This window comes from Canis lupus, chromosome 18, assembly GCF_048164855.1.
Source record: "Canis lupus baileyi chromosome 18, mCanLup2.hap1, whole genome shotgun sequence".
In the NCBI taxonomy this organism is placed as follows: Eukaryota; Metazoa; Chordata; class Mammalia; order Carnivora; family Canidae; genus Canis; species Canis lupus.
The window spans coordinates 17,429,516-17,439,928 of NC_132855.1; positions in this window are offsets into that span (position 1 = coordinate 17,429,516).

The following is a 10,413-nucleotide window of genomic DNA, read 5'->3' on the forward strand; positions in this document are numbered from 1 at the left end:
AGATCATGATGCCCCTGCATGGGCTGGCCAAGAAGCGTCATATCAGTAGGACCTTGCTTCTTTCCCTGCAAGGACTCCAGCCTGGAAGGCAAGGTGGAATGTGCAGATGTCAAGGCTCTGGACTTCACACGGGGGCTTATCAGAGTCTCCAGAAGTCTTCACAGCAACAGAGGGAAATGAGCCAAAATGGGAGGTTTGCAAGGGGATTCATGGAGCTAGACCACCCTGAATGAAGCAAGACAACTGTTAGCAGCAGCAAAAACTAGAGGTCTTAACATAGCTGCTCAAATGATTTTGGACATTTGTTGCCTGGGCATTTTCATTATAGTTTTAGACTTTAAAATATGGAATCCCAATTGGCCAAGCTAAAGACAGCGTTCTAAGCTACCCTGGCTCTCGCACAGCACTTGGGGATTCGGAAGCACCTTGTATCTTCCAGAGCCCTGGATGTCACTGTCCCTGGTGGGGCCTGACGTTTGTGTGCAGATCTGCATTCCCAGAGTTTGCTGGGCTGGATGCTGGTGACAACAGGCATGTTTACAGCCTGGCACAAATCATGAATGATGAAGGCTCCTCACCCCTACCTCGTGTAGAGTGAGGAATCATTTTACATCAGCAGGGCTTTATTTTTCCGTTTGTATTCATCGCTGACAAAGTGCTGAAGGAAAACATTTTGAAAAGAAAACACGAACCACCCCAAGCCCCAGACCCCCCTTGCCCTTGCCCAAAGGTTCTCCTGTGCTTCGCCGTAAAAGCAGTGTGGACGGGCATGCTCGCACAGTTCACCTCATCTTCAGAATGAAGCAGAGCTCCTGGAGGGACAGGCCAAGTGAGGACTCACAGGTGGGACAGCAGAACACTGAGAAGGTGTGATCTAAAGGGAAAGCTAGAACCTTCCATCCATCAGCTACAAATAAGCAACAGCTCAAGGATGCATATTACAGTTAATCACTGTTGGTAATCAGTATCAATGTCATTAGCATTAATGAAGGTTAATAATCAATATTCACACTTAATAATAATTATTATCTAAATTAGTGGCTCTTAACAGGGAGCAATTTCATCCCCCAGGGAATATTTGGCGATGCCTAGAGACAGTTTTCAGTATCACAGCCAGGGGTCAAGGGGGGCAAGGAGCGGTGGTGACAAGGTGCTAATGGTAGAAAATGGATTGAAACCAGAGAAGCTGTTGAACGTCCTACGATGCACAGGACGGCCCCCACAGCCAGTAAAGAATTACCCAGTTTAAAAGGTCGATGGAACTAAGGTTGAGAAACCTGGATCCTAGGGTCTTCCAGGCCCATTGTCCTTCTGAATAGACCAGAGTCACTGAACACCCATCTCTGAGTACCTCTGTATCTACTCAAGTTCAAATTCTGCCTCCAGGTCTTGCCAGCTGTGTGAGACCAGCTCCCTGCTCAGCGGGGAGTCTGCTTGTCCCTCCCTCTCTGCCCCATCTCTCACCTCATGCTCTCTTTCTTTCTCAAATAAATAAAATCTTTAAAAGAGAGAGAGAGAGAGATCATATCAAATTGCTTTTCAAACTGGGTGTACCAATGTTCACTCCCATCTGCAAAGTAGAAAAGTACCACTTTCCCACATTATTTTCCAAATCTCATATTATTAGCCATGAAAATTTTAGGCAATGTGATCTATGAAAAAGGATTAGCTCATTATTATTTTCATTTTCTTTAGTATTAGTGATATTGAGCATCCCCTCATCGGTGCAGTGGCCCTACATTTTATTGGTGTGGGGCTTGATCCCAGGACCCGGGGACCATGACTGAGCTAAAGGCAGAAGTTTCACCGACTGAGCCACCCAAGCAGCCCTGACGTGATCTTTTAAATCTCTACACGAACATACTCAAAAACCAGAAGCTCCATTTCTGAATATTTGCCCCAGAGAAAAGTATTATATAGTAAAAAAACAGAAAACACAAAAGCCCAATGCTAATGAAATAGCTAAATTAAATGTGGTATGTTCATACAGTGGAATACTATCGAATGTACCATTAGATACTATTAAAATACTATTAAAAGGATGAACTAAATCTGTTTGTATTAACATGAAAATATTTTTTTAATGTATGTGAGGAATTTCTGCTCCAGCCAACACAGAGTAGCAGGGACTGACTTATATTCCTCCCACCGTAATGACAGGAAATCTGAACAAAATATACAAAATTTTAGGTTTTAATAGATGAAGAAAGAAAAGCACACACGATCATTGCAATTGATGCAGAAAAAGCATGCGACAAATGTGAACACTCTTTTAAGACAGAAACACTTAATATACTAAGAGTAGAAGGGAGCTTCCCTAACATGATAAAGGCCATAAATGAAAAACCCACAATGCATATCATGCTCAATGATGAAGACTGAGCTTTTTCCCTAAGATGAGGAACAAGACAGATGTCTGCTTTTGCCACTTCTATTCAATGTAGTACTTACTAGAAGGTCTAGCCAGAATGCTGAGGTAAGAAAAGAAATAAAAGACACCCAAATCAGAAAGGAAAAAATAAAATTATCTCTGTTTGCAGATGACATGATCTTATTTGCAGAAAACCCTAAAGAATACACACACACACACACACATGCACAATTAACATTAATAAACAATTCAACAAAATTGATATGCAAAAATCTGTTGTTTTTTTAATACACTAAAAATTAAACAATCAAAAAAAATTAAACAATCTGAAAAGAAAATTAAGAAAACCTTTCCACCCATTTGCAATAGCATCAAAAAGAATAAAATGCTTTGGAATAAATTTAACCAAGGAGGTAACTTTTACAAAAAAAACAAGATAACAAAACAAAACATACAAAACATTACAAAAGAAATTAAATATCTAAAGAAAGGAAAATATGGCTTGGTTCATGGATTAGAAGACTTAATTTGTTAAGATGACAAAACTACCCAGAGTAATACGTAGGTTCAATGAAATCCGTATATAAATCCCAATGGCATTTTTTTCAGAAATAGAAAAATCTATATTAAAATTCATATGGAATTTCAGGGGACCCTGAAAATTCAAAACAATATTAGAGGGGAAATATCAGAGACCTCACATTCCCTAATTTCAAAACTTACTGCAAAGCTACAGGAATCAAAACAATGTGGTGCTGGCATAAATATACATATAGACCAATGGAATTGGAGAGAATAACCCCTCACATATATATGCTCTATTGATTTTGGGAGTGCTGCCAAGACCATTCAATGGGGAAAGGACAGTCTTTTCTACAAACACTACTGGGAAAACTAGATATCCACATGCAAAACACGAAGTTGGACCCTTACACCATATGCAAAAATTAACTCAAATAGATAAAGACCTAAATTCAAGAGCTAAAACTATAAAACTCTTAGTGGAAGACAGAAGAGAAAATTTTCATTACCTTCGATTTCACAATGACTTCTTGAATATGACACTAAAAACACAGGAAACAAAAGAAAAGTAGAAAAAATTGGATGTTACAGAAATCAAAAACCTTTGTCCAGCAAAGGGCACCACAAAAAAAAAAAATGAAAAAAAGAACTCACAGAATGGGAGAAAATATCTGCAAGTCATATACCGATGAAGAATCAATATTCAAAAAATATGTAAGCTCTTACAACTCAACAGCAAGAAAACAAAAACAAAAAACAAACAAAAAAAAGATTCAAAAATGAGCAAGAGACTTGAATAAGCTTTCTTCGAAGATGATAGACACATTGAAAAAAAGCTCAGCATCATTAATCATTCAGGAAATACAAGTCAAAACCACAATGAGATACAACCTCACACCCACTAGATTGCTATTATTTTAAATAATGGAAAATAATACATGTTGTTAAGGATATGGAGAGATCAGCCTTCCAGCCCTGCTGGTGGAAATGGAAAATGGTCCAGCTGCTGTGGGAGACAGTTTGGCAGTTTCTCAAGAGGTTGAACAATTCTACTCCTAGGCACATATCCTGAAAGCAGAGACTCCAACAATACTTGTAGACCAAGGCTCATAGGAGTATTATTCACCATAGACAAAAGGTGGAAACAACCCAGGTGTCCCTCAACAGATGAATGGATAAACACAATGTGGTTCATACCTTAAACAGACTATTAGCCATACAAAGGAATGAAGAAGTCGTGACATATGCTCCATCATGGATGATCCTTAAACATATTCTGCTAAGTGAAAGAAGTCAGACACAAAAAGACAAAGACTGCGTAATTTCACTTAGATGAGAGATCTAGAGTAGTTAAATTCATAGACACAGAAAATAGAATAGAGGTTATCAGGGTTTGGGGTAATGGGGAAATGAGGAGTTGCTACTTCATGGGTACAGAGTTTCTATTTGGGATGATTCAGAATTCTGGAAATAAATAGTAATGATGCTTGCACAGCATTGTGAATACCTAATACTTCAGTACCTAAGCCACTGAATTGGGCATCTAAAATGGCTAAAATTGTAAGTTTTACGTTGTGTGTATTTTACCACAATTTTTGGAGTGAAAAAAAATAATTGGTTAAAACAAAAGTAATAGTGAAACTTTGTGGGGTCTATGGCACATATAGAAGTAAAAAGCATGAAAACAACAGCAAAAATGAAAGTAGAAGAAAGCAGAAGTGTATGTTTATACAGTTTCTATGCTATGCGAAGCAGTGTAATATAGTTTAAGGGTAAACAGTCATAAGTTAAAGATATACATTGGAAATGCTTGAGCTCCCACACCAAACAATAAAACAAGGAGATAGTTAATCAGCCAATACCAGAGATAAAATCAATCATATAAAAACTAGTCAATCAAAAAAAGAAGAAGAAAAGGAAAGGAAGAAAAATGAAACAAAGAGCAGATAAGACAGAGCATAGGAGAACTGTAGAGGTAAATCCAACAATATGAATAAATAAATTAAATATCAATGGACTAATCACCCCAATTAAAGAGATCATCAAATTGAAAGAAAAGTGAAGACCCAGCTATATACCTGCAAGAAACTATTTATTTTATTTTAAGTAGGCTCCACATCCAGCATGGAGCCCAGTATGGGACCTGAACTCACAACCATGAAGCGGAGATCAAGAGTTGAACGCGCAACCAACTGAGCCACCCTGGTGCCCCAAGAAACTCATTTTATTTTTTTTATTTTTTTAATAAATTTATTTTTTATTGGTGTTCAATTTACCAACATACAGAATAACACCCAGTGCTCATTTTAAAGATAAAGCCCTGATCGGTTGAAAGATAAACAAAGGAAACCACAAACCACACATGTATTAGGATAGTTAAAATTTAAAAGACTGACAAGACCAAGTGCAGACAAACATGCAGAACAATTGGAACTTTTGCGTGTTGCCGGGAAGAACGCAAAATAGTACAACCATTCAAAAAAAAAAAGTACAACCACTTTGAAAAACAGCTTAGCAGTTTCTTTTAAAGTTAAGTATGCGCTTAACCATCAACCCTACCCTAGGTATTTATCCAAGTGAACTGAACACTTATGTCCACCTGTACACAAATTGGATAGCACTTTACTCATAATCATCCAAAAATGGAAATGACCCAGATATCCTGCAACAGATAGTGGTAAACAAACTATGGTATATTCACACAGTAGGACATTACTTATCAATAAAATGGGACAGGCTATTGATTCATGCAACATTATGGATGAATCTTAAATTGACATTAATGGGTGAAAGAAAGAAGCCAAATCCAAAAGGTTACACACTCCATTATTCCATTTACATGACATACTAGGAAAGAGAAACTATAGGGCCAGAAAGCAATCTGTAATTCCCAAGGGTTGGGGGTGAGAGAAGGATCTGATACAGAGGGGCAGCATGAGGGAATTTGGGGGGGATCAAGGAACTATAAGGAATTATAATGTGAGATATATGATTCTACGCATGTCAGATCCCATTGAACTGAACATCTCAAGAAGTGAATTTTACTATATGAAAATAGTTTCTTAATCAACCAGGATGGACGTGCCTGGGTAATTTAGTCGGTTAAGCATCCAACTCTTGATCTCATCTCAGGTTTTGATCTCAGGGTCATGAGTTCAAGCCCCTTGTTGGGGCTTGATTTTGGGGGGCTTGCTTGAAAAACATCAACGAGATGTCCTGGGTGTTCAGGATGTCGTGCAGACTATAACAAATGAATCGGACTATATTACACATATATACATAACCACATTCTAGGGAGTGGGAAAAAAAGAGATTGACCTAAATGTTTTGCCTGGATACTGTGGGACTAAAGATAAAAAGAACTGTACACAAATTCTGTACCGTTTTCGGTACATTTGTTTTTCACAAAGGTATGAGTTAATAATCCTGAAAATATGTTGCACGTATAGTAGGGTGGAACAAATAAATAAATATATTATAGGTAATAGGATGTAAATAAAGATACTGTAGTCAATAAAAGCCAGAGAGGTTACAAATAAATAAAGAAAAAAATGCCAGAATAAATACATGGTGCTGAATCGGAGTCACAGGTATTAGAATAAAATCATATTTTCCTTGAAGAGACAGATATATAGAGATAGGAACAAAGGTAGGTACGTAGATAGGTGGATGCATACATACATGTACATATAAACATGCACGGGTGAGTATATGTTTATACATTTTCTAGCTCCATCCAATGAGAGGACCCGGTGTCATCTTGTATTGGATCCTGGAACAGAAAAAGGACATTAATGGAATCTGAATAAAGTCTGCAGATTAGTGATGGCTTTGTATTAATGTTCATTTCTTATTTTCAATAATTGTACCACAGTTACATAAGATGCTAAAATTAGAGGAACTCTCTCTACTACCTTTGCAATTGTCCTGTGTGCCTAAAAGTATTTTTTAAGTATAAAGTTAAAAAGGGACCCAATAAAATTAAGAAAATGAAAATTAAGAAAATTAAGAAAAGAAAATGGCAAGCCACTAAGTGAGAGAAAATATTTCTAGGATATCTATCTTATAAAGAACTCGTACCTAGGGGGGGTTTCAAAGAATTCCGACCACTTCACAGAAAACAACGTGATTTTCAAAGAATGGTTAGGATTTGAATGGTCCTGTGAGTGACAAGCAGGGACATTTAAAGATGCTGGATAACATTAGCCATTACCAAGGTGTATGTGTCACCATGGGCTCCACTACACACCCACTAGACTAACAAGTAAGTAAACTGACAATATGGGTTTGGAGAAGGATATGGAGCAGCTGGGGCTCTCAGACATTGCTGGCAGGGATGTGAAATGGTACAGCCTCTCTAGAAAAGAATTTGGCAGTTGCATATAAAGTTAAACATACACGTATACGACCCAATAATTTTACTTCTAAGTGTTTGTCCAAGAGAAATAAAAACATATGTTCACACAAAGTCTTGAACCCAAACGTTCATAGATTCATAGGGGTGGAATGGGGGGCGTGGTCAAAGGGAATATTTGCATTAACTCCAATATTCTAGTGTTTAAGGACATTTTTTCGGGCCTGACTTATACTATGAAAACTAAACTTAGAAGGTCACAGCAGCTAGTGTTTAGGGGTTTTTTCTGTCACCTAGTGGGTCTGCCGGCCCCACAAAGCAGCTGGGCTCCTTGAGGGGAGGGTGGGGGCGGACCTGTTCTTCTAGGACAGCCCCCCTGGCCCCCAGCACCAGGTCCAGATTCAGAGGCGCAGAGGCTTTTCTGTCGCCCCTGTCTGGTGCCCTCTGGTGGTGATGCTGAGCAATCACTGCCCCTTCCGCGTCTCAGGGTGGCCGGGGACATGCCCACAGCTGAGATGGGGGGCCTTGTAGCTGATGGATGGGCCCCAGGGACCAGCTGTATTTGGATATTTGGCACTGAGCTCCTTTCCGGGGGCGAGGGGCATGCTATAAGCAGAGGGTATCAGAGCTAGGCCAGAGTGAGCCCTATTTCTGCCCGAGTTTTCACCCCCTTTCCCGGTTACCTCAGGGACAGGGGCAATCAAAAGCACAGAAGCTGGGGCCCTGGGGCCTCAGAATGGATCCCTATAGACAGAAGCCCATCCTCGGCCCCCTGAGAGGGGGCTTCACCTAACTGGAGCTCTGCAGGGGCTCTGGCCCCTGGAGCCATCAGCTGCTCCCACCAGGGCCTGTGCCCCGGTTCTGCAGGAGCTCAGCCTGCCATTTATTTGGAGTCTAGGCTAGACCAGGGGTGAGGCTCAGATGGAGGGCTCAAGGTCAGAGCTGGGTTTGGGGCTGGGTCAGGGCTCAGTCTCTGGTCGGGTCAATAAGAAAACCAGGGCTGAGGATTCTTGTAGTACCACTAATAATGATGCTTAGATTCTTTGGGCTCTGAATGGCAAATCCGTTTCTGTTCTAAGGCTTTTAGGTCGATCTCACGATCCCCAAGTGGCTTTTCTGCCAAATAGAAAGCACGGCCCCGCAGGAGCACCTTCTAGATGGGGGGCAGGGTGGAGTGGGGCAGGGCGAGGTGTGGACCGGCAGGGGTGCAGGAGGAGCTCTGGCCTTCAGCCAGGCAGCATGAGAACAATGTGACACTTTGTTTTCCTCCAACCAAAGAAGGTGCTTTGATTTGTGCATGGATAACTCATTTCTTTGTAAACTTTAAACTTCACCACAGACTTTGCCCTCCTTCTCCTCAGGCAGGCTTCCCCTAGCCAGGCCTGACGAGAGGAGCTGTGGGGCTACAGACCCAGCTGCCCCTGGCACGCACTCGGCATGGATAGTTGTCCTTAGTTTGCAGAAGGGGAAACTGGTGCCCAAGGTGCCCAAGGTGGCACAGGAAATTGATCTCTGAGCTGGGGCTGGGATCTAGGTCTCCTGGTGTCCAGGCCCAGGTTCTGTCCATGCCCCCAAGTTACATACTAAAATGCATCATTAAATTCTTTTTTAAAAAGATTTATTTATTTATTCATGAGAGATGCAGAGAGACAGGCAGAGATACAGTCAGAGGGAGAAGCAGGCTCCCTGCGGGGAGTCCCATGCGGGACTCGATCCCAGGACCCCAGGATCATGCCTTGAGCCAGAGGCAGGTGCTCAACCGCTGAGCCACCCAGGCGTCCCCACCATAAGATTCTGATTCAAATTTTTGGTGGCTTATTTTGGTGTTGAGGAGGTCATGGAACACTTGAAGGTGCTGGGAGCAGAGCCCCCGATCTCTGTGAGAGCATCTTGGGGAAAGGGGTCCAGGACGGAGCAGAGCAAGGCTGTACCCCACACACGCTGCCTCACCTTGCACCCACTCCCTGGACTTTCCGGATGAGGCAAAGCCCCGCCTCCAGGCAGAGGAAGGGTCACCCAATCCTCCCCACCCACTCTCCTCACAGGTGGGGAGACCAAGGCCCGAAGAGGGCAGGGGACCTACCCAGGGTCACACAGCCAGTCAGACGCAAAGTGGGGTGCCCCATGGTCAGCCACTCACTCTTCCCAGAGCAACAGGAGAAGGGACTGTGCCTATGACATGGGACCCTGGACCGGGAGGGGACAAAGCTGGGATGGCAGGGCTGAGGGGTGAGGAGGGGGAGTGCAGGGCTGAGGGGACGGGGGTCAGAGGCCGGAGGCCGGGCCCACCGCGGTGCTTGGGATCTGCCTGGCTACGGAGTGGCCCGTGTCAGGAGGCGGCGACGGTGGCCGGGCAGAAACCGATGGTGGCAAGTGCCCTACAATCGAACTCCTGCCACACGCAACAACGTGGACGAGTCTCAGAGGCTAAGATGGAGGGAACATCCCAGAAAATTACCTACGATATGCTACCAGCATTATAAAGCTCAAAAAGAGGAGCTTTAAACAGTAGGTTAATTAGGCATCTAGGCATGCATGATTTTAAAAAATAAAACTTTTTTTTTTTTTTTTGGCAAAGAAATAATAGATAGAAAATGCAGGATGGCACATGCCTCTCAGGGCTCTTCTGGGAATAGGGCAGGTGCTCACCGCTAGATGCGAATTACTGGAAAAATTCTAGTTCTTGGCGTGAAAGACAGGCTGGTCCGGGTCTATTGCATTATTAAACTTGATCATTTACCTCTCTGATAATACCTGTTTCCTTAGAGCCCACTGAGTGCAGACGCTTTAACAAGCATACCACGTATGGGAGCTCGTTTAAAGCTCATGACAGCTCCGTGGGGTGGGTCCCCTGTCTCCAGATGAGGAAACAGGACCCAGTGACCTGTTGGAGATATGAGGCTCCGGATTCTAACCCGGACTGTCTGATTGCAAAGCCCATGGTCTGAACCCCTCCACCAAGCTGCGTATATTATCGTGTAACTAGGTTACTTTTGGTGTAACTAGAAGTTTAAAGTGTCTTGGGAGAGGTGGGAAAGGGAGATGTCCCCACCTGCCCTCCCCTTCCCTCCAGGGGTAAAATCCCTCTCCCCCTCCCCTCCCCTCCCCTCTTCTCGCCCCTCGCCTCCACCTCTTCAGTCATCCACCCCTCTTCTCTGGGCACCTA